The sequence below is a fragment of the Lacerta agilis genome, chromosome 7 (assembly GCF_009819535.1).
Source record: "Lacerta agilis isolate rLacAgi1 chromosome 7, rLacAgi1.pri, whole genome shotgun sequence".
Taxonomy (NCBI): Eukaryota; Metazoa; Chordata; class Lepidosauria; order Squamata; family Lacertidae; genus Lacerta; species Lacerta agilis.
Window position 1 is genome coordinate 56823534 of NC_046318.1, and position 27413 is coordinate 56850946.

The 27413-nt window shown below is 41.3% G+C and overlaps 1 protein-coding gene and 1 long non-coding RNA gene across 8 annotated transcripts in view; one reads left to right on the forward strand and one right to left on the reverse strand.

Moving 5' to 3' along the window:
- The window catches only part of LOC117050091, a 35157-nt gene extending 17370 nt beyond the window's left edge, over window positions 1-17787 (reverse strand). The window contains exon 1 of the long non-coding RNA XR_004427059.1: window positions 17612-17787. This is a non-coding gene — a long non-coding RNA (uncharacterized LOC117050091). The remainder of the gene's footprint in view (window positions 1-17611) is intronic.
- The window catches only part of ZFHX4 (zinc finger homeobox 4), a 179885-nt gene continuing 168208 nt past the window's right edge, over window positions 15737-27413 (forward strand). For 3 of the 7 annotated variants that reach the window (XM_033155459.1, XM_033155460.1, XM_033155462.1), the window contains exon 1: window positions 15738-16142. The gene's annotated coding sequence lies outside the window, so the exon portion shown is untranslated. Of the gene's footprint in view, window positions 16143-17865; window positions 18414-21191; window positions 22423-27413 lie in introns of those variants that run through there. The other 4 variants (XM_033155461.1, XM_033155450.1, XM_033155453.1 and 1 more) reach the window with 4 other exon arrangements.

Consider the following 27413-nt stretch of genomic DNA (forward strand, 5'->3'; position numbering starts at 1 on the left):
GTGTGAGATGAATGTGGCTGCTGTATGAAGAATGCTGCCTTAGAACTGAGACTTCATCATACTGTGCAGCACTATTGGCAATTTAACTACCTATCTAAATCTTATCTGCTCACAAAAGAAGCAGAAGAAGCAGAAGACCTTAATATACATGGAGTTTCACAGAGTAAAACAGGAGTTTAGGTCTCTGTCCCAAGGAACCTACAATCTAAAATCTGACACATGAGAGGCAATGGGAGAGGATAATGAAGCTGAGGTTTAATTAGGAAAGAATATATATGCTGTTGATTTGTGTGAATTTATGTATATGGGGACTATGGGATTTTGCCAAAGATGTTATGGAAAAGATGAATTCTGACAAGGGGAAGGAAGGAAGCATCACAAATTGCTCAGTAGTAGAGCAATTGCTTTGCATGTAGAAAGCCATAGATTTAGTGACAGTCCTTAGTGTCCCTGGGTAGGGTTGGGGGAAAGTCCTTTCTGAAGAGTCACTGCCAGTCAGACTAAATACTGGGCTTGATGAACCAATGGTCTCACTTAGTTTAGAGCAGCTTCCTATGGTCTCAGGGGTTCTGGAAGGCATTTTCAAATATAAAGGGCAACAAGGAAGAAGAAGAAGAAGAAGAAGAGTTTGGATTTGATATCCCGCTTTTCACTACCCGAAGGAGTCTCAAAGCGGCTAACATTCTCCTTTCCCTTCCTCCCCCACAACAAACACTCTGTGAGGTGAGTGGGGCTGAGAGACTTCAGAGAAGTGTGACTAGCCCAAGGTCACCCAGCAGCTGCATGTGGAGGAGTGCAGAAACGAACCCGGTTCCCCAGATTACGAGTCTGCCGCTCTTAACCACTACACCAAACTGGAATGTATCAAGTAATTTAACTCCAAATGATGTGTTCAGGTGTCTGAGAACATCTCAGCAAGAGAAGCAAAGATCATGGGTAGGCATATATTGTGATACCAGGGCAAATAAATATGGATAGGAAAGACAATAGAAGGCTTTGAAGATAAGGATAAGGAGGCTTTGGTTTGCAGAATTTTGGAATAGACAGGAAGTCACTGCAAGGATTTGTGGAGGGTGTCATTTGGTCAGAACAACAAAAGGGGTGAATTGAGGACCAAGCTCCAAAAGATATGTGTCTTTTTTTAAAAAAAGAAAAGAAATGTGTACGCTTGGATTGCCAAATTATCATGAAAAATCTATTAAGTAAAATCACAAGAATGAAAATACTTTTAGGATTAAAATGTATACTTATGTTTGAGGATGAAAAGATGGAGATGGAGCTGTTCCTTGCCTCTACAAAAGGCTTTGGGTCTAATTATTTTTAAGTATAATTCAACCAACATCTTCTCATGCTTAGCTGCACTGAGTGACACTATTTGTGCTGCTGAAACTGAGCAGGTTGCTGTCAGTTTAAAAATGACTATAATAAAAGTGACCATGAAGATGGATCTTGTGATTTTGCGTTTCTAATCAGTCATCTGTGAAGAACACTTTTGCTTTGATTCAGCAGACTGGTGACAGCCATGATTGATAGTGCATGAGGATGAAAAAAGGTTATTAACTGTCTTCCTATTAAACTCAATGTATTACCCCTCTAGGTGCATCTCATACTTTAAGTTAAAGTACTTACTCAGGTAAGGTCAAGAATGAACTCTATAAACACCATATCCATCCTGTTGTAGATGAACAAGGAACTCCTAATATTAATGTTTTTGGATAGTTCTGCATTAAAGGATATTTGAATTCTATTACTATCATTATATAGATTAATACAAAAATAAGTACAGAATTTGGAAACATACTAGAGACAACATTGCAGCATATAAGATACAATGACATGCATCCTGATAATAGTGCATTGAGCCCAAGATGCATTATCCCCAAAGATGCATGACAATGCACTGTTAAAAATAACTGCTTAGCAGCAATATCAAAACTTCCATTAAAACAGATTTTAACTGCAGTTAACAAAATATGAAACCTATGTTACAGATACCGTAATATGAAAAATCCTGTGTTTTGAAGCACTACCTCAAAGAGATTTGTTTAAAATTGATTTTAGTTTATCTGCTCGTGTTTTCATGTTACCCATATTCACAAATTTGGACTTGAAGAAAAAAGTCATATCCAATGAAATAGATAGACAGATGGATGGATATAGATGATTCCTAAATTTTCTAGAAAGGCTTGGTTTTCTAAAAGTGATGACTATGAAGTGACTAGCTTCGAAGAGGGTGAAGTGCTATGTTCTCTTTTGCATTTCTATCAGTGACATGAAGAAGAAAATTCATTGAAATGCGATATAATAGTACAGGTAATATAAATATTCATACATGCATTTATTTTCAAAGAATATATACTAACTGCTTTTATATGTAATTTAAAGTTTGCTACATATTAATCCATCTGATAAATTATCATAAATTTTAAATATTTAAATATGTTCAATATTTTCACATTGTTTTAAATACTTCACTGATATTTTCAACAGACAATTCCTTAGTAAGAAGTTTTTCAAACAAAAGAAACCAAATATTCACCTTCTTCTCTAATGAAATGTATAACAGGTTTAAAATAACATTTTAGTATATCAAATAACTTATACAGCACCCCGTCCCCACCTGCAACAAATATATTTCTCATGACTATCTTTCAGAACATGTTGGCATTTTACAATAAATTTTAATTCAGTATTTTAATATGTCTAACTTCTTCACATAAGACTTTTAGCTCACTCTAATTTAAAATTAAAATTCCAGCTATTTTTAATTGTAAAGTGATTATTCCAAGCAAACTTGCTTTAAAAAAAATCTGCTACAATCATTTAAATTCTTTATATCAAATACTTTGGTCCTATACCATAAAATATTGAAATATTTTTCTCCCCCACCTTCCTATTCATAATGTTTCCATAGTTCTGTAACTGAGAAAAGTATTTGGTATAAGACTAAAATGAGCATCAAGACTAAATGTATACTGTCTAGTACCGACATGGTCTCATGTTCCTTCAGAAAGAATGTATAAGGAGGAAAAATCTGTAAGGTATCTGTTGCTGTATAGTGTGTTACCCTCAGGTGTGAATTTGGATATATGAACAGGTTTTCCTATCTGTTTTTTTATCAATTGAAATTCTCTCTTAATCCCATGTGAATATATAACTGGGTATGCCTTCATTCAGACAATTTGTGATTTGTCTCTGGATGTTGGTGAGCAACAATTTCAGAGGTGAGGGGTGTCATATAATTTAGCCATCAATATTACTGTGCATTTTTGCTGTTGTTGTTGTTGTTCAAAGGACATTTCTATACTGGATTTCAAATAAAGGAAAGAAAGGAAGTGGTATTATAAACCTGATGAGAGGCTTCTTAGTTTCATTCTTTTTAAATGTTTCTTTTCACATGTGCCCACATATATATTGTGAATTATTTCAGGGAAGAGAAAAAATATATTTCTTCCCTGGAGAATGCATAATGCATAAAATGCATAAAATTCCAAATATCACAGAGGAATGCAGCTAAAAAATAGTAAACAATAATTATTTTAGGCGTGTAAAAGCATTTTGGAGGGAGGACAGGACTGAAAGAAGGTAGGATTATCTGGATTAGCTAACACAAATTTATATGAACCTATTCCTAGATTACCATTGGGAAAGAGATTCTGGTTGCATCTCTTTGGTCAGAAGCTGGATAGTTACTTGCCTGAACGACCAGTTACAAGCCATGCTATGATATTTGCCTCACAAAACTATTTCTAGAATTTTTTTAAAAAAATAGTTGCAGACTTAAAAAAACCACACATATTCATACTAAAAACAGTGAAGATGCTGCCATGAAATCCAGAAATAATTAATCAATGTTATTTCTCCATCAATTTCAAAGGAATGCTCCAGCAACATCAGAAAACAACACATAAGCCATTTTATGTGAGACACCATTCCCCTGTTCTATATTTGGAACCTAGAATAGGCCACAAAAACCCAATGAACTGCACTTGCAGAGGCAATCATGGGGGCATGTTGTTACTGTCAACCAGTCAAGGCATGATTTCTGGCTATCAGGATTTAAATGACTTTCAGTACCATTTGCAAACTACTGAAAATGGCATTGCGTAAAGTGAGCCACAGCGTATCTCGCAGCTTTAGCTGCAATACACACGGTTGCTTGCACTACTGCAGCTAAAATTGCATTCTATACTGCATTGTTGTGCTGCCCATTTAAAGCTAGCCCTTTCATTGATTATGGAAAACTGTAGTTGTGCAAGCCTTGCAGTAAACCTTAGGACTCTGTAGCAGTGATTTTTCTTCATCCCAGCACAGTCAGATGGGTCAGCTGCAAAGGCTACAGTAAATACAGCAATGTCATTGCCATTCCTGGGCAACGGGTACAAGGATGCTCTGGAGAATGGATCCAAGAACCAGTGGAAGGAGACTTGTGGAATTCTTGCTCCTTCACTGGGACCCTAGTATAGTGCTTGCTCAGATTTTGCAGAATCAAGTAATTGGCTCCATTGAACTGAACAAGACTAGCAGTGCAATTCTAACCATGGGGAAGTGATTGTAGTTCAGTGATAGAGCACAAAGTGTCAAGTTCAATTTCTGGCATCTCCATTTAAAGGAACCATGTAGCAGATGATGTGGAACACCTTTTGTCTGAGACCTCTGCCAGCCAGAGTATGCAGTACTGGGCTATATGAACAGGCTAACCTAGTATAAAACAGCTCAGAAATAACTTCCAGACTATTTATTGGAGCTTATTTGCAGATAAGCGTACATAGGATTGCAGCTTAAAAACACCTAAAATTGCAAATACACTTGCTTACACGGTATATGGACCACATCTTTTGCCCTATAGGTTGCTCTCCATGGAGAGTTAAGGGCATGAAGCAATGGTGTGACAAACTAAAATTGCTCTGCTCAGTATAGCATTTGTTTTCTCTTTTTACAATGCAAGAAGTCACTTTCACTGTGTTCAATGGCACACTTACTCCGTACTAATATTTGTTTAGGATTCTAATTTTACAGGTCTATCAATCTATTCAAAAGTCTATTCAAAAGTCAGTCCCATTAAATTAAACAGAACTTACTGTCAAGTAAGTGTGTTTAGGACTACAGCCATAAACTCCACTTGCCACTCCAATTAAGGGATTGGAGAGCCTATGGAAAGAATCCTGAAACCACTCCCAGTAGCTTTGATTGCTATTGAAACAATATACCGAGTATCATACAATTCTCCATCTCACATCTGATGAGATTGAATTCCAAAGCAAGAAAACTTATATCCTATGAGACAAATAAGTAATATATGCTACTATGATAAACAAATTTGGTAATTAGTATAGTAAACAAGTGACATGTATTGTGTACTTTATACAGAATTAGTATACAGTACTAAAGAGGTTAAGTTCTAACCTGATTGATGCAGAGGCTATAGCATATGTAACTCACATTATTTATGAATTCCAGCCTCATAAACACAGGTTGGACGGGTTTTTGTTTTGTTTTGTTGTTTTGCTGACTTTACTTGTTACTCAGTACAGAAGCTAATGCACTCTGCATATGCTCAAACACCCTCTTGTGGTAAAATTAATCAGCTTCCTTGCTTTGTTGTTATTGCTGAATTATATTAAAAAGGAACAATGGGAATGTATTGAATCTTGGAACCACTGGTGTTCCTGCCACCTCTTTAGTTTGTTTAATGTTAGCCCAACCCTTCCTGAAAACTTGGCTGTTCAAAAATAATATTTAATAGTAAGACAACTTTTAAAAGTAACATTTTTTTAATGTTTAAAAATAAGAACCCTCCAATTAAGGCAGCAACAAGAATAAAAAATATTGTGAGGGGGAAAACGATATGTTTTAATGTGGCAAATTGTGCATTACATGCATGAGTCCCAAGGACAATGGTACACTATAAATGGGACCAGGTGATGGGGAAGGGGGAAGGTTTTGGCACAACCTTTATCTAAACCTTTACAAGTTAACCTCATTCCACAGTTGAGTGAAGAGAAGCCCCTGAGAACTTTTCTGTTGCCCTTGCAACCCTGCTTCTTGTATAGATGGTTATCTGCAGTAGGCTCTCTCAGCCTCAAAGGTCACACAGTGGAAGAGATTGGTGGAAACATTATTTTAAGAGTGAAGACACAGAGAAAGTGACACACTAAAACACATATTCTAGAAGTCTGGTAGAAGTGGTCTGAAAACACCAAGCTACAGTTCCCAGCATCTTTATCAAACTACAGTTCCCAGGGTTCTTGGGTGGGGGGAAGCCATGCGCTCTTAGGACAAAGGATGGTTGTTTGAGCATATACGCTCCACAGAATGGCTGTTTTCGCCCTAAAGAATGTGTTGAGGCCCTGGCCATACAGGAGCAGGTCTGGTTGCCGTCCCCACTCGAGCTCCATGCTACTTGACCATGCCTCAGCAGCATCATTGGGGTGCTCAGTTACCTTGCATAAGGAGGCTATGCAAGGTGAGCGCATCCTCCAAGCATTTAGCACTGGTTCAGGAGGCGCACTGTACTGCCCTGCCTTATACTGAAAGGACATATGTAGCGGGCGCTACAGCCCTATACAAAATCACATCAAAATATGTCCCAATGGACATAGTGGCACTTGCTACTCAGTTAATATGCACAGGTTTTCACTTGCCAAACTCATCACCTGCATTCTGACTTGCATATATTGCTCACTTCACATGCACCAAACTTTTGCCTTGGCAACTTTACATTTTAGGTGTCTATTGACCAACTTCCAATTTTCATTCAGCAAAAATTTACATACCACTTGTTTGGTAAAAATATATATATATATTTTTAAATCATCAGTAAGCCGTTTATTTATTTATTTAAAAAACCCAGTTGTCAGCCATGCATAAGGCTCCAAAAGTTGAACTGAGCCCTGGAAGGAACAGCAGGAGCACACAAGGCCTCTGTCGCCTACTCTGAAAACCTATCCCCATCTCTTTGCAGCTTTCCCAATTTTCTTCTAAAGGAAAGGAAAAGCAGAGGAAAGCGAATATTGGTGTGGCGGGCAGGAGAAAGCTAAGCAATAGAAAAGAGCGAGGCGGCCATTTTTGGAGGCCCTCGCGCGCTTGGCCGCGTCACCTCGGCGCGAGTTTTGATAGGTTCTCTTCGGGGCTGCCATAACCTCGGTTTCGGCCCTTGCCCAATTCAACCAATGGCGGCGGGGAGGGCGACGAGAGTGGGAAATAGCTGGAGAAGGCGGCGCTGCCCTTTGTCAAAGAGGACGCCACGAAGTGTGTGTGTGTGTTGGCAGAAATAAGCCCCCGAGGAAGAGAAGGAATAGGGGGGTAAGTAACGAAAGCCTAGCCTCACACAAAAAAGCTACGAACTGAAGCGCCTCTCTCTTAGAGCTGCCATGTTGCCACAACTGACCACACCAGAGGCCCTCCCCCTTCCATTATTATTATTATCATTATTATTATTATTAAAAGGATGGCGATAAGGGAACCTAGATAATGGCTTCCTAACCCAAACCATAAGTGTGGAAACCGAATATACAGACCGCGAGTTTTACAGGCTCTGTTTAGTACGGGCTTGGGGGAGCTGAAAGACAGGGAGATTCAAACAAACAAACAAAAAACATGGTTAACCAGATTTAAACACACAGGAATTATATATCTGAGGAGGGGGTGCTATATTCAAAGCACAGAAGACTATGGGGCAGGGAGGAAGCACATGCAAGTTTTTGAAGGCTTCGCCCCTCCTGCGAAGGACAGATACTGAAAGGAACTAATGAACCTTAGACGACCTCCGGGGCTATATTTGTGCCCAAAACCATCCATCTCCTATGAGCAGACCGAATGGCTTTCAGTGGCACTTGCAGTCCGGACGTTTACTCCGAAGTAAACTCGCAGCCGTGTGTGAGTGCAGAATTGCAGCTCCCAAAGCTTCATCCTAAATTGGCTGGGATCGCAAGCGCCAAACTTCAGTGAGCTCCAAGGGATTTCATTCACGGTCGATACATTTTTTTTCCTTTTAGAATATATTGCAATACATTGCGACATGCAGCCAGAAGGAAATCCCATGGAACTCAGTGGGACTTGCTTCCAAGTAAAAATTTGCCCGGCTTGGGCGACAAATTGATTTAAACACCGGTGACATTGGGGGATTAGACGGTCCCCATGGGAACGAGCTGCTTTAATTGGCTAGCGCAAAGGCTTAAATATTTTGTGGATCGTTGGTAGTTTGGATTGGTTAAAAAGGTTGGAAGATTATATTCACAGTTGGCTTCTAGAAAGGAAGGCTTGGCCATGCTTTCTTGGAAAGGAATCCGATTGAACGCGGTGGAGTTGACTTTCAAGGAAATCATGTTTAGGATAGTGGCGTCAGGGATGCTATTCGTTGCAGGGTGTGTGTGTGTGTGTGTGTGTGTGTGTGTGTGTGTGTTAAGTTTCTAAAACGAGAGGTTCCTGAAAGTCCGTGCCTTCTGCCATAGAACCTCTGCCCCCTGATCCGAAGGGCGTGGGGCTTGCTGTGTTTTCTTCGTGGTGACAGAGGCACTCTGCACATGTAGAAAAGTACTCTGTGATTACTTCTAAAGGCTGGTCACCCCTGGCATTTAAAAATAAATCCCTGGCTGCCAACACAAGCCGCTGCCGAGCCTCCAGGATTCACCCCACCCACCCCCGAGGCTGGGCAGAGCAAGAACAAGGAGGTGGAGGGGGGGGGCGTGCAGCCCTTCAGCCGGGAGGGTCTCTGAACATCTTAGCCGAAGCTGAGAAGTCAGAGGAAAGGGAGGGCGGATGCGGTGGGGGTGGTGGAGGCAAGATAATGAAAGGAATCGGTGGGGTAAGAGGAAGGCTGCAACCCCAGCACCGGGGGTGGGGGGTGGGTGGGGGGCGGAGAGGGATGATAGTGATGCCATCGGGAAATTGGAAAGGGAGAGACCGAAGGAGGGAGGGATAGAGGGAGGAGACTGTCAGAGAGGAGTCCCCTGGACTGGAGAAGGTGCAGCAGCGAGTGTGCGTGCTTGTGTGTAAAAGAGAGAGAGAGAGAGAGAGAGAGAGAGAGAGAGAGGAGAGGAGCTCAGGCAGAGGGTTAGGGTAGATTTCCAGAGCTCTTAGAGCTGATCGACCAGCCCGCTGGAGTCACTATTCAACCCGAGTCCCAAACACACGCCTCACTAACTACTTTACAGCCACTTTCATTGATTTTCTTTATCAAATAAACATAATACCCGTTACAGCAACACTTCCTCTTCACGCAGCCAGAATGCCACAAGCTCTGATTGCTGCATTGCCCCGGATTGCGACCCACCCCCCTCTTTTTCTTTTACCTAAATAGTAAAATATATTATGGCTTGCAATTTTTTCCCTGAGATCTGGAAAGCGCGATATGGACTACATAAATGGATTATTAAGGGGGAAAGCGCCCCCCTTTCAGTCTTAACCACCTCCTTGCAGTCTACCACGCAGGCACAAATTTGTTCCTGTAATTCAGATGGGGCTGGTATATTTACATATTTATTTTTACTAATAGATAGTAACTCGATTGAAAGGGCAAATCTTTCTGTGAACACTGGTCAGGGTTTCTTTTGATAGAGGGAGAAATTAGCATAACTTTAGCAGTTCCCCCTAAATTGTCAGTCTAGTTGAAAATGTCAGTTTTTAAGTCAATTTCTCTTAATAAAATGTTTTCCCCCTAAAACTAGGTCCTCTCAAGAGCTGTTCTGAATCAGGTTTTCTATATATGTCAAAGGGCTGTTGAATTATTCATTATTATAATTACTATCATCATTGTCATTATCCCTTTCCATGTGGAAATAATTTTATTATCGTAATTTGATATCTGAAGAATTTCCTGTTAGTCGTTTGATAAGATTTTTTTCTGCCGAAAAGAAAAGTTTTGTTTAGAAATGAGAGGGAAATGTTTTAAATGCCTTTATGTTTGGTATAGATTTCCGTTTATCTAATCGATCAGGATGCCAATAAATCGATTAAAGGTTTAGTGTTTTACAAACAGCCGTTTTGTGCTTTTTGATTTTATGTTTTGAATGATTTTACTAAAGCCAGTGGTTTTTCTAATCGCTTGCTTACCCAAACCCTATTATTCTATCCTTTTTATTATTTGCACTTGCAGTTTAAAGTGCATCTAATGAGAAAAAAAAAACAAATGAAAAAGAACTAATCTGGTTAGATGACTTGGTGCCCATAGTCCATGTATTTACGCAAAGCCCTTTAAAATCTTGGTGAATTATATGCGATCATACAGTGATTGCAGAATATTAAATTAAACTTAGATAAATCCGCATTGAAGGAGGCAGCACCCAATCCTGAATTTATTTCCCATTTTCTATAACAGCATCACTGCGCTCCTCTCTTTGCAATGACAATGTGCCAAATCTAGGCATTTTGAAAACATTTTCCATATGCTTTAACTGGAGACTGATAGACAAAGAAGAAAAGGAGATGGGCTTTTTCCTCTTGAGGTATATTTTCTTTAACTTTTCCATCAGGCTTTTCTGATCGTCATCAATTTTAAACAAAAAACTGAAAATCGTTAGAGGCTTGTTTTTGTGTGTGTCCCCCTCATTTCCCCCCTTGCTTTGCATCCCCCCTCCCATAATCAGTTCCTGAAGAGTAGAGTTTCAGTTAGCCTTTAATGCAGGACTGTAAGAATTGTCATTTCTATACCTTGGCGGACAACATTTTTGAGAGAAAGCATTGATTGATTTACTTTTCGCTTACTGCTTTTTATAATTAAATGTGGTTTAAATTATCCTCTTTTTTTCGGTAAGTCGGATCAGATGTTGCTTGCTGGAGGCTTTCTTTTAACGGTACTTTTAATTTATGTGTAGTTTTTACGGACAACACAGAGGTGGTGGCTTTTATTTAGTTGTAAAATCTACACGTTTTCTTTTGAAAACTTGGCTCCTTGGGCGAAAACAACTTTTTCCTGGGCATTTTATAATCACCGTTTGCCGCAGAGGTAGTTTAGCATATTGTCTTTAACACCAGAAAGATTCCTGTTTTATGGGCACTGTGAACTGTTGGATCTAGGTATAAACTTACTTTCTTGTCTGTGCGCTAAGGTGGGTAATTTTATTGGCTTTTGTTATTGTTTGTCCTTTTTCTGATCCGATCGTTGGAATTGGGGTCTCGCTTCCTTCCCGCTTCTCTCTCTTTCCCTCTTTCTCTCCCATCCCCCTCTCCACACACCCCCGTCCCCGTCACCCTTCTCCGAAGAGAAGACAAAAACGTTTCCCTTGGCTCTGCCACTGTGCCTGGAAGAGGCTCTCGGGCTTTCTGGAGGGGCTTGTGGCGCCGTGGGGAAAGGAAGGGGTTCTTTGGCCAAGCGTTGGGTCTTTCTCCAGGATTTGCATAAGAGCTCGCGAAGTGTCTGTGAAGTTGGCGAATTGCTATTGTTTGGGTCTAGTCCTCCTGGGCTGTTTTTGTTGATAAACACGAGGGCGGTTGCCGCCAGGGGAAAGGGAGGTCAAAGCAGTGTCAAAGCTCTGACCTCTAAAAGCCCAGAGGGCGCCCGGCTCCTTCACCCACCTTTCGCAGTGCGTGTGTCTGGGCGAGGGTGTGTGTGTGTGTGCACGCGCGTGTGTGCGCCCGCGTTTCCCTTTCCCATCCAAGCCAAGAAGCTCAGGTTCAGGGTATTTAAAGCCCGCGACCTGCTCCAGAAAGCAGCTGAGCAGAGAGCTGTTGTCTAAGGGCTCCCGAGGAGAAGGAGGAAATGCTACCATGGGCAGCTTTGATTTCTGGTAGCGTCGGGGACGGGGTGGGGGTTGGATCTTTTTTCTTTTTTCTTTTTGCGCAGCTCAAGCCACCACCATCACCAGCCCAAAAGGCCAGTCAGGGGCTGGAACTCCGATGGCGGGCACGATTTCGTCGGGATGCGTGGCCTGGCCGGATCTGATCGCAACCTTTTCCCCTTCGCGTCGTGGCGTAACAGAGATAACTGTCGTCGTAGAACGGGCTGGGAAATGGACAGTTATATTAAATGTATATGGTTACGTGTTGTTGTTGGGTGTGGTTTTTTCCCCCAAAAGAAAACAAAGCAAAAAAGAGAGCTGTCATTTCTCCTAATCTGACTAAAGAATCTGCAGAGTTCGGGGGCGTTTTTCTTTCTTTCTTAGACTGACAATCCTTGCGGTTTCGCCCCTCGTGTCAACTTCCCCTCCTCCCCCAAAAGGTCCCGAAGATTGCTCTCATGGTTTTTTTTTTAAGCGTGTTTTGAAACGAAGTTGCTGAGTTAAACAAAAAAATGTTAGTTAACATACTGCCTTTGTCAAATAGCCCCGGGAGGAGGAGAGACAACAAAAAGGCAGGAGGAGGAGGGGGGTCTCGGGATCTGAAAGTGTCTGTAGCTCAGATAAAGGGGTCTCTAACACGGAGATCTTGTAATACCTCGTTTCAAACTGAGCTCATCTATAGACTTAGGGAGCGCTTTCAAAAGGCACGGATCCTCTTTCCCTTGGGCTGGAGGGGGGGAGGGGGAGGCGGGCCGTTTATTAGGGAATTATGTCGGGTTATTAAAAAGAGGGGAGGTTGTAATTATGTATATCCTCCTCCTGGCCCGGGTGCGTCCTCAGCGCCGGTTGGGGCGAAGGCAAGGCGACTCGGAGCAAAAGTCTGTCAGCTGCCCTTGGCACCGTCTTTGTCTGATAGGGAGAGTGTCCAGAGCTGGCTCTGAAACCCGCGTCCAGGAAGTTGCTTCTTCAACTCCTTGGGGCTGGCATGTGAGACGGGGCATACCCATCCCCCGCGTGTGAATAGAGAGAGCATCATTACCACGACCTCTCATTCTCTCTCTTATCTATGTCTCTCGGAAAATGATAGTTCTTTCTCTCTCACCCCACCGCACCCCTTGAGGAAAGGAACCCCCAGTACCTGGGTGGGTTGCCCTGAGGATAAGTATGCCTGAGAGGGCTGCTCGAGGGACCGGGTTGGGGGTGGGGAGGGAAGGAGCTGGAGAGGTGAGGCATAGGTCTTGGGGGCGATTAGCTGCGCGAGCAAGAGGAGGAACGAGCCAGTCAGGGAAGGGGAAGCAGCTTGCAGCTCTGGCCGAGCTTCTGGGGGAACCCTCTTGAAACAGCCAGCCAGCCAGCCCACCAGCCCCCGGGGTGCTCCTGCCAGAGCCGCGCTCGGCTCTTATCATACACACACACACACCCCGCCGCCATCCAACCTGCTGCTGCCTCTCGGAATTAACCTCCTTCGATTTTTTCCTAGCTACGTGGCTATCCCCGGGTTTCTTCTAAACTGTTAACATCCCGGAGTGCCTTTTCCATCCAGATAGCTAGTATTTTAGGGGGGGGGGGGCTGAGAACACAAAGACGAAACAGAGGTGAAGGGGTGGGGTGGGCGAAACAAAAACGTTAGGAAGGAATAAACAGTACTGGAAGAAACCTGGAGAAAGTGGACTATCCTTCCTCAATTTCTGCTCGCATCCCCCTTTGTTCCTTTAGCTGGAAACTGCCACTGTTAAAAAGAAACTACAATCATTCTACGAAAGGAGGGAAGGAGAAAATGTGCATCAAAAATGCCTTGTGTTGTCAACAGACCTTCGGAGCTTCTAGCAGCCTTGCTTAAAAAACAAAAACAGTAGAAATATATAAAACAAGGATTTTTGCAACACCTTGCTCTTCGTTTCCTTATGCTCCTGCTACGTAAACTGTATCTGTTTCTTCACTTGAATTTGAACGAGAGGCATTGTGCTCAGGTGTTTCTTCATCTGACTGGATTTAATTGTCTCCAGGGCTAGGAAATGGACTGCCATCCTTCAGACATGTCTTTGAATGGCCAATGCATTCTGCTAGCTTAGACTCCCCTTCCGCTTCAATAAGAGCCAAAGTGACCTCTTTCTGTCCTAAGTTCCCCGATCTTACTGAACGGGTTTGGGAAATTTCATTTTAGTCATTGTTAACATCGCTGGTCCCTCTCTGCAAACAACGATACAGACTATCCCTTCTTTTGAAACTCAGCTTTCTGATACGCGCACAAAACATGCCCAAATACATTTCATTGATGAGTAGGTATAACTCTCGAGCGAAAACAAGTTACTCTCCAAAAGCCTTCTACACACTGTCTTTGACATTAATCATTGGGTTCAGATCTTGAAATTTGCTGGCTGTGGTTACTTTCCACCCAGTTTCTACGAAGTTTCACTATGTTTTGGTTACCCACGGAGAACTGGACTTCCATGTGGGCATTTCCCCCTCCTCTCAAGTCCAAGGGACCTTCACCATGACCTTAAAACATCTGTTTTTCTTACTGCGTCTCCCTATCTCTGGCCTATACAGTGTCTTTCCTAGCAGGCTCTTCATTCATCATCAGGTGGATATTTCCCTCTTTAGTATTAGCTCCAGGATTTGCCAAATGTTTCTTTAGATCGGACGGTTTAAGGCCCCTAAAAGATGCATATTTATACCTTGTTTTTATGGAGGATTGTGTTAAACCTTTCTGTTGGTATTTAGTGCTTAAGGCCTAAGACAAGGTTTTGACGTGTATCTCAGGAATCATGAACTTCAAAGGCACGTCAGCACGAAGGTTATGGTTCACCTGCGCAGGGTCTTTGGGATTGTAAATATCCTTTATATTTAAGCCTTAGTTACTGATCTTTTCTGGCCTTTCCATTTCTATAATGTTGGGGGAGGGGGAGTAGGTGTCCCTGCGGTGTGTTTGGATGCTCTTTTAATAGACATGATTTTTAATCTTCACTAGGGGGTATTTAAAAGTATCTGGATTCCTACTTTTAGTTAATTATATTTTAATGAAAGTGTCACTCATATTCACATCACATCTGTAGTATTAGGTTAAGATAATTAGATTTTCAAATGAGAAGCGATTGCTTTCTGTCCCTTGCAAGAGAAGATTTCAAGGAGATTTCTCTTCCTTTTCATATAAAGCAATATCTGTGGTAAACCTAAGGAGAAATATAGACCCTCTCTTTTTTTGCTTCCATAGGAAAAAGGCAGGTAGTTCTGCTGGAATAGCATTTGTTTTTTAAAAACCTATTTACTACTGCTATTACACTAAAAAAAATCCTGTTTGTTATTATAAACTTACTTTTCTTGAGTTGTTGGACCAGTTACACCAGGGAGATTAAACTGCCATGTGTATATGCAATAATGCATATGTCATATGTGTATACATGAGCTACAGATGCAGAGATATATAATGTCACCGTATGCCCAATATGTGTGTGCAAATAAATCCTCAATAATATGTAAATGATTCTCTATGGCTATAAGAGCAGAAATTTCCGATCTCAGACTCACTCTCTTTCCATACAGAGGCGCATTCCACATTCATTATCCCAGGCATATTTTCTTCCTTTAAAAAAAAAAAGGAAGGGGGGAGAGAGAAGAGAGAGAGAAAGAAAGAACTTCCCTGGTGGGAGGAATAATTAATTTGCACCCATATCTTTTCACATTCCTGAGCAGTTATGAACAGCAAATCTTCTTTCCTTCCCCTCTGCCTCTTCTCTCTCTCTTTAATTTTCCCCAGCCATCTACTTTGTGTGTCTGTGTGTGTGTCTGTGTTACTAATGAAGTTTGCAGACTTGTGTTTGTGTCCACGAGCTGCTTCCCTGCTGCCCGCTCTGCTTTAGGGCCAGTGGTGTGGCTCCCGCAGCCCCTACGAGCCCCCAGCAGCAGCGGCAGTAAGTCCGGGCTGCGCGTCATTTGCAGTCTGGAGAATGTTGATCACCTCACTAATTACACCTCTCTCTCGCTCGCTCGCTCGCTCTCTTCTCTCTTTCTCCCCCCCCCCTCTCTCATTCCCAGAGTGCATATCGGGAATAGACACACAAAGACATGCGCACTCAACTTAATCAGCCATTTTTTTAAACAGGGCTAAAACGATAATAATTAGCAGAATAAAGACATATCGGATTTTCATTTCCTTTCCTCCTTTTCCCAACCCCTTCACAACCAAACAGCGAGACCGCGGTCGCCACATGCTTTAACAACTCCCGGACCCCAAAGGACCGCTCCATGCCCCCCACTTCTTGCTCAATCATTTTTATTTCCACCCAATAAAGTTGGAGGATTATTTTTTTTTATTTTTTAATGAACCTTCTGTCGTTTACTTGGATGTGATCAGCTGTTAAGTAAATAAAGCAAAACAAAACAGAGAGGCGAAGATCCAGTAAGAACTGCGAGGGGAAATGGAAAGTAAGTTTTTTCTTTAACTTTTATTGAGTAGTTTGTGTTAAATTTAGGTCGAGTATCGATTATCTTTCCAGGCTGATCTTGCACAATCTTTGATATTTCGCTCTCGCTCTCCCTCTCTGCCTGCCTCTTTCTCTCCCTCTCTCCCTCTCCCTCTCTCACTCTCTCGCTCTCACACACACATACACACACTCCCATCCCCAGATCCTCTCTATCTCTCCCTTTCTCGCCCCCCCTTTTTACCTCTTTCCCCATTTTTAGGTACCGCTTTACGGGAGGAGGGGTTCCTTCTTTCTCCCTTTCTTTTAAATTCCGGGAGGGTGGACGGGGCTCGGGCGGGGGTGTCCGGTTTTTTTTCTCCCTTTTTCCTTTTCACGCTGTAACTTTCGGATTAAGTGAAGGACCTTAGACGTTTGGCGGAAGAGAATCTTTTCGGTGGTGTCTCTTTTTTTCCTTCCTTTTTTTCTTTTAATGAGCTGGGAAATGGTCTTATTTGGAACCACGACACGGCTGTCAAAAGTACTTGCCTCCCTGTTCCCTTCTTCCCCTCCAACCCCCTTTAACCCCGGATTCCGGAGCGCGGTGCCTCTGGGGAAAGTTTGGGGTGCCTTTGAGGTCAGAGACGCGTCTTTGGCTTTCGATGCGAGGGGTGCGAGCGGCGCTGGGCTCCGAGGGGCCCCTCCGTCCTCCGCGTGGTGTGTGTGTGTGTGTGTGTGTGTGTGTGTGTGTACGCGTCGGAGATGTGGGGTGCTGTGCTTTGCGGCAACCGGGCTGGGCTAGTGCCTTCGCTGGCTGGCAGCGCGGCGAGGAGCCCGTTAGAGGAGCGCACTGCCGCTCGCTTTCCCGGGCTGCCCGTCCCCAGCGCGCTGCGCCCCGCCTGCCCACACCCGGCTGCAGAGCTCGCTCGCCGGAGGAGCTCTGCTAGCCGCTGCCTGCTGGGGCTGGGGAAGCTTCGACCGTCGCTTTCCTTTGTGAAAAGGCAGCGGGCTTCCTCCTTCCCCTCCTCTCCGCTCTCTCGCTTTCGCTCCCTCCCTCCTTAGTTGTGGTTCTGGCGTTGTTTGAATCGGACTCTTGCCAAATTTTCCTTCCTTTTTAAAAAATATATATTAAAAAATCATCGCTTCTTCTACCCCCCACCCCACCCGGCCCCACCCGGCCCAATGCGGTGTGTGAGCCCAGTCCGCCACTCGCCCTCTCCGCAGCGGCTCCGGGTCTGCCTCGGCTCTGCTCGCCTCGAGTGCATTTCTCCTCCTCGCGCCGCGGCTTAATGGCAGGCGCGCCTCGGCTTCCCCCCCCCCCTGCGTTTGCAACCTGACAATCGCCTGTAAACATGGGGATCGGAAAACTTTGCCCCACCGGTGCCAGCTTGCGGCTTGTGGCCCCTCTGCCCTGCCCTGCCCGCCCGTCTCTCCTGTCCGCCAGCCCCCTGCCCCTCGCCCCCCAAGCACACGCTGATGTCTTTCTTTTGTTACCTGCTAGCCGGAGGGGGAGGGGGTCTCGATCTCACCGGCTGCTCGGGACACTGGGCCCAGCCGAGAGAGGAGGCTCAGCAAGCCGGGTTCAGCCTCCGCGCCGTCCCGAGGAGGCTTTTTCGCTCCCATTCAATAACACACACCCTCCTCCTCCTCCTCCTCCTGTTCTCCTCCTCCTCCTCTTCTTCCACCTTAGGTACCAAGACATACATCGCAAACATAACACCCCCCTTCCCGCCCTCCCCACCACAAAAAAGCCTCTCAACCCAAAGACAACTTGCCAGGCTGAAGATGGTGGATTTACATTGAGCCAGACCCCGCCAGGGTCACCCAGGAAGTCTGACTATCCCTCTATCTGACAGTTGCATTTCCTCTCCTCCATTCCGATCGCCTTTTTCATATTATTATTAACCCTGTTCCATTTTTAATCAAGGATCAGGTAGCTGGCAAAGGAGAGGGAGAGAGAGAGAGGAGGAAAAAAAGAGAGGAGAGGGTTGATGATGTTGAAGGTGGATAAATATCTCCTATATTTATATTTGAAATTGTGATTCCCCTTTGGAAGGATTTCCAGTGGCTCGATCCTTAGGAGCGGTGGTTGAAGAGCAGATTGTAGTTTATTCTCTCTTTGAGAGTTTGGTGGATGTCTCAGTGGATGGATGGAAGGAAGAGGTAGTGAGCAGCAGCCTTGGAAGCCCTGCCTGTTGTTGGTTAGATTGAGGCAGAGACTTGGCTGCGATTGGGACACCACTGTGACATGGGCATCGATCGCTTCCATTGAGAGCAATGCAAAAACACAGTCTGGGTATGTAACACTCTCAGTGCCATCAACCCTTGTTTTACTTTCTATTTACTGACAAAACTGACAGAACAAGGCAAGTGAGAAGGGACTTTGCTTTTTAAAGGCTAGATAGAAAAGGGGGCAATGGAAAATACTTAAAATAAACTGGACTGGAGGGTTGGAGAAGAAAAGATTTTTTTTTTAAATGATTGTTCCGTTTTCTATTCAACGCTACTTTGAAGGAATTTCTTTCTCTTCTGTGCTATGGGATTCTAGAAAAAAATAGAATACAATTGCAGTAACTGTAATACTGTAATAAAAAGCAATCCTTGCAACAACAGCAAATATGTACAGTATATCTGTTTATCTGTATATCTATATCAGGCTGTTTCAGGCTGCAGGAAGGCACACCAGAATAAAAGATGGCTAGCCAGCTGTTTTTAACCTCTTGCACCTGGCTTGAGAGCTGGGACTCACTTGGATTATTCAGTGAGCCTGGCTGAATATTCATACTGTAGGACCTACATGCTGTGGCTGTAGCATCATCTATAGGCATTGCCTTGGGCTTTGAAGGGTTTCTGCAAAGTAAACATGTATTTAGTTGTTTTCCTTCTAATGGCAATGAACATATAGGGCCAATTAATTAGAATACTTATAAATCTACAGAAGTGAAATCTACTCAAAGAACAAAGAAAGGTCAAGTAAACCATCTGTATAAGTCACAATAGCAGTGGTGGTAGTACCTGCTGGTAGGATTAGGAGTGATACTACCTTAAATGCAAACTGTAGGGAATACGTCCCTTGTATCTTTCACAATAGACATGAGTTTGTGTTTATATAAAGATTTTATTGTTCACCAGCCGAGACCATGTAAAGAATTACTGAGAAAATCACTGTTTAATATTGCAGAATTTACTGCTTCTATTCTGACTATGAGCCTAAATTTACACAATGGAATTTGATTATCTCTAATAACAGTATTAGATCCTGCACTGGATGGATGAGAATTGAGGTGGTTTTGTTGATTGCAAGGGTTTAATGTTGCATTTCAGAATCTGATGTGGTTTAGCCTTCCTTCCATTAACTGGAAAACCCCTGAGGTTTTACAATTATTTCTTAAAGATAATACATTTAAGATTGCATTGGTAGGCTGGAGAAAAGTCATATAGGCAAGAAGGGAAGCCCTTAATAACTCTTGAGATTCAGACATGTTCAGCAGTTAGATTGGCTCTGACTTCACCAAGGGTCGACAATGTGTCATTTCCATGAAGCCAAATTGCCCTCTGCCTATATGATATTAATGTGCAAATCAATATTTCAGGGATTAAATTTCCCTTCTTCATTTTTTATGGTTTCTACCTCAATAAGTCTCAAGTCTATTAGAAGAGGCTGGATGATTTAAAATCTTTCACTGCAGAATGGCTTGTTGTAGCCTTGTTTCACAGACCATTTTTGGATTTTCGCTCTAAAAGACGAAAGGCTTTGCAAAGAAGTTCATAGTCAATGTAGGGGCATGCGCAATACTGTAAAACCCTTTTCAATTTAGAGATAAAAAGGTATTGAATATATGCATATATATGATATATACATTGTGCTGCTTTAAAAATATTGTGTTAATCACTTATTGATTTATTTTGAAATCAATTGAGGCTTCTTTCTTGTTAGTGATTTGTTTGCATTTTTATGCATTTTCCCCCACCACCAGCAGCATGTTTGGATTATTTTGCAGTGAGTATTATTTAGGTCTTCTTTGAAGAATATCTAGAAATAAGCATGTTAAGCTAGTTAACATAAGTGATATTAAAAGTCTGCTATTGAAGCTGAGTGATGTTAGTTGCATTGAATTAATTAAGAAAAGGGATCTTTTACTGAGATGTTGGTCTTTTAAAGTGGATGTGCATTGGTAGTTTTTATTGAGTGGTCTTTTGAATATTCATGATTAGTTAAAAATGGAAAGCGATCAAGGAGGAAACCATACATGGCAGAAAATTTAGGTCACATACAAGGTTGTGACTTTATCGCATATTGAGAAGGCCCTACTGTCTATCATTTTGATGCTGTTTTATAGGCTTAGACCATCTGGACCAAGTTCCGCACAGCTGCATTGATTTCATATGTGATAGAACATTTTTTCCATTCAGTGTGAAATGTTCCTTCCTAAAAAACATACACTAGACTCACTTAATTTAGTCTGCTAAAAGAAATGTACATGAAAAAAGGACAAAAGGCTCTTTAATCTTTGCAAGCTGTTTGTTTTTCTTCAAGATTCCTGTCTGGGTTTGAAAAGTCGTGTTTATTGAGATGATTCTGAGGTGTGACATTAAAATAATATATGATTTCGGGGGTCTGTGCTGAGTCCTGCTCTTCTCCTTGCCTGTCAAAACACAGTTAATCTATTCTTATTTACAATTAATCTCAATAAAATTAATCTTAACTGTGCATTAGTCAGTGGCTTAAAATATCTAATTATATTCAATTAACTGCTGTCATAGTAATTAACACTGCTTAATTGCTTCAGCATATATTTATGTAAAGCTCATTAGTTCCTAGCTGCTCTTTTTCTTCTCTTCTCATTCCTTTTTTATTGCTGTCACAGCACTGACATCAAATCCAGGCTCTCCCCCCCCCCCCATTTTGAACTTTCAACATATGACAGTGACAATAAATGAATCTGTAACATTTTATTTAGCCTAATCTTGAGTGCTTTCATTTTTTAAAATGTAGCAATGCTGGGGCTTTAGAGAGCCTTCTCTCCCAGCATATTTGAAAATATTTTCTGTCTCTGTTGATGGAAATATGAGAAGCCAGGTTAAGCTTTGTATTTATAAATGAAGAGCTTTTCCTGCATCTGCCTTGGGGCTGTACCCACAAGGCAGAGCTTCCCTATTCCGAAATAATTCAAAGGGTTAAAGACTTGGCCAAGGTTCAATTTGAAAAGTGCCCAGGGAAAGTGCATGTGAATATGTACAGGTTTCATGTAATTAGTGCTTAATTATATTAACATATGCAAATTGTCAACTTTGGAGCTTGTTGAGCTGGCAAAGATCAGCCTGGCACAATTGCTGCATTGTTTTGAGACAATAATGGATTTCAAGTTGGATTGTGGAAACACATAACTAGCTATCTAATTTAACTCATACCATGGTGAAATTTCATTAGTCTCCATGGAGACTGGTTTAATTGTGCTGACTAATGTTCTGGGCTGCAGAATGTCCTAAAAAGAAAGCGTTGTTTGCCTAATCCACCTTACAATGACACTTGTTTGTACATGTTTCCTTTGTGTGACAATTTGCATATGCAAATAAATAGTTTCTCAGCCCCCATTTGTCACGGCTGTTCATTACCCATGAAGAGGACATTGTTACTAGGCTGTTACTGAGTCTCCCAAGACAGGATAGTGTCAACCAGTCCAGCCACATTCTTTCATAATTTGTTTCTGATTAATAGACCAGAGTGAGGCTCATTCTATTCAGGCCTCTGCAAAGGGAAGGTCAGTTCTGTCACTGAAAGGAGTTTCCGCAGCAACTGAAGTCCCCCCTCCCCTTTTCTTCTTTGGCTTAACAGAATCATATTTAAAATAATGTATTCTTGCTCTAAGGAAAACATCTTCTAATAATCTCTAGTTTCCTAAAGCAAAAGATAGAAAAACAAAGGAGATTCGGGTTTTGGAATATTAATCCTGTTTTTGACAGAAAGGTAAACTGATATAATTGCTTTTCAGTGGAAGGAATGGGGGTTTATACAAGTGTGAAAGCATCGGAAAGGATTAGCATTTTTTTGCATAATGAAAAGCTCTGTTGAATAGGGCACTGAATGGTTGACTGAATGACTAAGATGAAAGGAAGATGAAAATGCAAGCTTCTCTTTCTTTATGCCTCTGCTCAGCTCTCCCTAAAGTTATGTTTGTCCAAGACTTGAGAAAACAAGCAGAAGCTCAGATTTCAGCAACTTTATAAGATGCCTTGAATTTCCATCATCATGCTGATGAATATGTATGATAATGGTGCAGCTAGAAGATGATAGACACAGGTTTGTAAGTAGTAGCAACATTACAGACTAATCAAATATTGACTATTGGGTATCGAGTCTTTGCTTCTGGAGAGGGGCAAAGGTGCAAAAATATTTTTTTAAATCAGAGGAATGTGTACATCAAACAATAGTAATAAGCTAAGTTTATTGAACCTGTTATATGTAGGGATAGTTTTTAAGTTAATAAATGTTTTAAATTTTTAAAAAACTTTTTAAATTTTTGACTGTGTTTGAACTGTGTATTAAGTGGTTAGTAACCATTTTGAGAATACAAAATAGGAATTGCATCAGTTTGATCCTGTCGATAGATAAAAAATAATGTAGATAGAAATTAGTCTGTAATGAGGTTGATTCTTAGTGTGCTTTAGTGCTCAGTTTTTGATATGTTTACAGTAGGGTCGTAAGTCATGTCACTAAGGACCCAGTCCCTACTCCTAGCAAAGTCAGTGATAAAATATCTATTGACTTAAATGGGACCAGGAGGAGGCCTAAAGCTATGACTGTAATTGGTTAGCTGTTGACAATGTGATCTGTGCTTCTAATTATGTGCTCTCAACAGTAACCGGGACAGTTAACGTATTCTATGTGTTGATGCCCTTTTACAAATTAAAAATTAGTTCCATGGTACATATGTAAATCAGATGTAGTGTGGAAAAAATGATTATTTATCGGCTTGCATTTAAAATAGTATCTTTTTCAGGTCCCTGTAATTGTATTTGAAGTTATCAGAGAAAAATACTTTTGAATGTACCATATAGCAACTTGCCTTATGTGTTTGTTCAAGGAACCTGCATGTCTGTGTGTGTGTTTGTGTGTGTGTGCGCGCGCAAGCAATTTGAGGACTATAGGACAGGTTGTATCCAAGTAAGTCATACTAAAGTAGAACCATTTAAATCAATGGACATGGCTGAAGTCTATTGATTTCAAAGGATCTACTTGAATATGACTTGGATACAACCAATATATGTAACCTGTTTGGTGGACTATTGCACATTTACAAAGTAAGTAAATATTTGTAAATGACAGAAAGTTGACAGCTTAGTATGGAACTATGGTCAGAAGAGGTTTGATCTAAGATGAGTCATAAAGCTTTCATGTCAGGAAAATTGTTTATAACTTTGTAAACGTTTATTGCTAATGTTTGTGGATCTTTAAAATATTGTTTAAAATAATAAGAAAACTGATGCACCTTCAAAGTAAAAGATACTTTCTGAGAACTTTGGGGAAATGTGTTAATTAAAACACATTAATTTATATTGTTAAGCAAGCAACATATGTTCTAACTGGTCGTTTCCCAACCATTGCTAGCTAGCACATGGCTCATGGGAGTTTATGGGATGGGATATCTGCATTCTTACTTAGGATGCAAAAATCCAGGCTGCCCATACAGTAGGAATGAATGTACATTTATAACCCCACTGAACTCAGCCTGAAACTTACTTCCGAGTACAGTACATGGAAATTATTTTGTTGCTTGAGAATCGAGAGAGTGAAATACAAACAGTTCAGCACATGTCTGTTAAGTGTAACTTCTATTGTGAAAAGTAGAATGTGTTCCTAAGTAAGTAGATTTTAAACCTTTTTTTACTGAGAAGCAAACCACACAGAGTATAACTGAGGTCATCTTCTTGTTTGTATGTATGGCTGGCTTTGAAATCTTACTACTATAATAATAATTAAGGGAAAATTGAAATAGCCACTTTCAATAGTCTTCATAGATCTAAGTCTTGCCATCCTTATAGAAGAAAAATGTCTACATCTTGTGACTATATAAAAAAGTTTAGGATATGCCAATTAATATGGATGTATTACAGTCTTGTGTAATAGGAACATTTTATTATTTTGTTATTCCAGTGTTCTCTTAAGTCTTTTTTGTTCTTTTTGCTTTAATAAGTTTGCACTCATAAAACATTGGAATGCTAGAGTTGTCTAGAGGGAGATACTTTTTAAAAAATATATGAAGAAAAAGGAATTATGTTGGAAGAATAGTTGAGCTGAGTTTTATGAGCAAAATGTTTACCATTTTAAGACACATTTAATGTGCACATCCCTCTTAATGAGCTTTCAGCTTTAAAAATATTTGTAATGTAATTTGTTTGTAATGTTTTTTCTAATTCTGGGAACTGATCAAAACCTGCCTGAACATTATTTTTTTTACAGGCAGGCATAACATATTCATAGCTGTCACTGAACTGAGTGGATAATATTAGTCCCTATAGCGGGGGGGGGGCATTTTTCTGTTGAGGGCCACATCATTGCATAGATAATCTGTTGTGGGCCACATACCAGCAGCAGGTGGGGCCAAAGGCAGGGATAGACAAGGGGGGGTTATTGTGGGAACTGCTTGTGATAGTTGGATAAAGGAAGGTTAATAATAATAATAATAATAATAATAATAATAATAATAATACAGATGTGAGCAAGCCAGCCTCTTCTCCCCCCTCTTCCTCTCTCCTACCTACCCCCTCGTTCCCTATTCATCCTCACCTAGTGGGCTGCTGGGGGGGGCAGATTACTCTTGTCAGAGGCTTGAATCGAGCTCCCCCCATTATTGCATCATGAATTTGGTTTCTTCTTCCATTTTCTCTCTCTTCCCACTTGCCTTCCAGGATCACCTCATGAAATTTATTTATGACATTTCTATCCCAGCTATCTTCAAAGTACCTCAAAATGGCACACACTGTACTTCCTCTACCCCTTTTATTCTCAAAACAACCCTGTGAGGTAGGTTAGTCTGGGAGAGTCATCCATTGAGCTTCATGACTAAGTTAGGATTTGAACCCTGGTCTTTACTGGATTATAGGTAATACTGTAGACTAAATCATGTAACTATATTTTAAAGAATTATTTCCCTTGTTTCTGGCAAACAGGCAAGAATCAGATAAGAAGAAAGAACAGATACGCTTTGGTTAGACATCTTGTAGGAGAGACCTTATCTAGGAGTCAACCCATTATGTTTTCTGGATCAGTTCTAGCTTGTTTTCAGCTTGACAAATGTTTTCTGTTTGGTTCATTTTCTACCAGTGAAAGACAGTACAACACTGGATACCTCAGCTGGTTAGACTAGTGCTGGTAACACAAAGCTTGCAGGTTTGATCCCTATATGGGACAGCTGCATATTCCTGCATTGCAGGGGGTTGGGCTAGATGATCCTCAGGGTCCCTTCCAACTCTACAATTCTATTATTCTATGATCTAATAGTTCAGTTCTTGTTTATGTAGAGAAATTCGGATATTCACACTATGATGTAGATTTGAACATGTAGCCAAGTTATTATCTCTGTGATATTTTATCCTAAACTTTATACATGACAGAAAATCCAAAACAAACAAACACCCTTTAAAGTTGGAAGAGACAGAGACAAGGGATACAGACAAGTGTATGTTAACACTGAATAATTGTTAGTTAACGCTTGATGTACCAGGTATTAATAGAATAAAAATGTGTGCAGTTACAACAGTATTTAAGTATTACACATACAATCTTCTGTGTTTACAGATTCACTTTATGACTCCCTTGGTCTTCCTGGCCTCAAAGCTTGGACACAAGAGGCTGTCCCATTCTCTTTGGCCTGGGAGTCTGCAATGCTGACCGCTGCAGATGCAGCCTAACTCTCTTCTTAATGAGCATATATGCCAGTATATAGGAAAAGTTTCAACACCAGCCTTAAGATGTACAGTGTGCAGGAAGGCATCCTTGCAATATGCAAAATATCCACTATTGCTTTTCTTCATGGTCTGCTGCAGTGGACTGCAACCTTGTAGTAGGCCTCTATCCTCCTTCTAACTTTCCAATATAGGAAGATCTTTTAGGATGTTGATTTTTTTTAAAAAATGTGCTTTTAATTCCTTCTGATTGGGTTAGTAAATGTGCCACCACGTCATTCTTAGGCAAATCCTATATGAGTTGATAACCTGCATTTATTTATATATATTGTTCCAGATCAAAATGAAACAGAATGGAAACTTAAAATTTTTCAGGTAGCGATAACAAGGTTTCATTCACCATATGGACACCGGAAAGACCCATTTGTCATATAAATGGAAGTGGCAGTTCATTTGTATATTATAAAACAACATAAAATCACGTGATATTTAGGACATGTTTTGCCTTTAAACTAACTTTTATATGCTTAATTCAAGTCTAAAAAGGTCATGAAAAATTAATTAAAATCAAAAGCCTGCTTCTTTAGCTGTAAATTCAGTTCATTCATGCTAGTGTAAACCTAGTATAAGTGACAATATGCCAGTAATAATTAAATTTAGAAGTCAGTTTAGAATCACTGAGATTCACTTTGTCTTCAACATCTTTTTGTAATACAGTATTGCAATGTAGGACTAGATTGCGGGCCCACATGACTGAGGCTGAGGCCTAGGCATGGCTGGCTTTTATAACCAGGGAGCAGACTAAAGGGAAGTAGTTTTCCCTTTGGCCCACTCCCTAAACTGTGCCCCCAAGTTCACCTGTGACTGACTGCAATCTCAGGCAAGCCCCAGGAGCCAGCATGGCCAGTGCAGGAGGACGTGGTGTCCTTCTTCGGCCATGCTGAAGCCAGAAGATTGCCCTACAGCGGCAGCCATGCCAGAACGCAACTGCCACTTCCCTCCATCTGGCAGGTAAGCGGCCTGTACTTTTGGTGGATTCACCAATACTCCACACCTAACTTGTGATCCTACTTGATTTTGGTCCTGTTTCTGTAAGAGAACACAAAAATGGTCTTCTTGAGGTTTTTTCCCTTGCAAAGAGATAAAATGGTGAGGAAAAGCTTCACTTAACTGAATTTCTGAATGCATAGTTGCTCTCAGTGGCACAGGAGTAGAGCCAAGAAAAAGCTGGCAGTCCTAGATCCCACTATTATCTGCTTTACAACTTCAAAGGCAGAGTCTTCTCTGTTGCATCCAATTTGAGGTCAAGATACAAAGGACTCAGAACAACAAAGAAAACCAAACTTTTCTAGAGTTGCTCTGTTGTTAAATCTAGGTGAAAGTGCAGAAC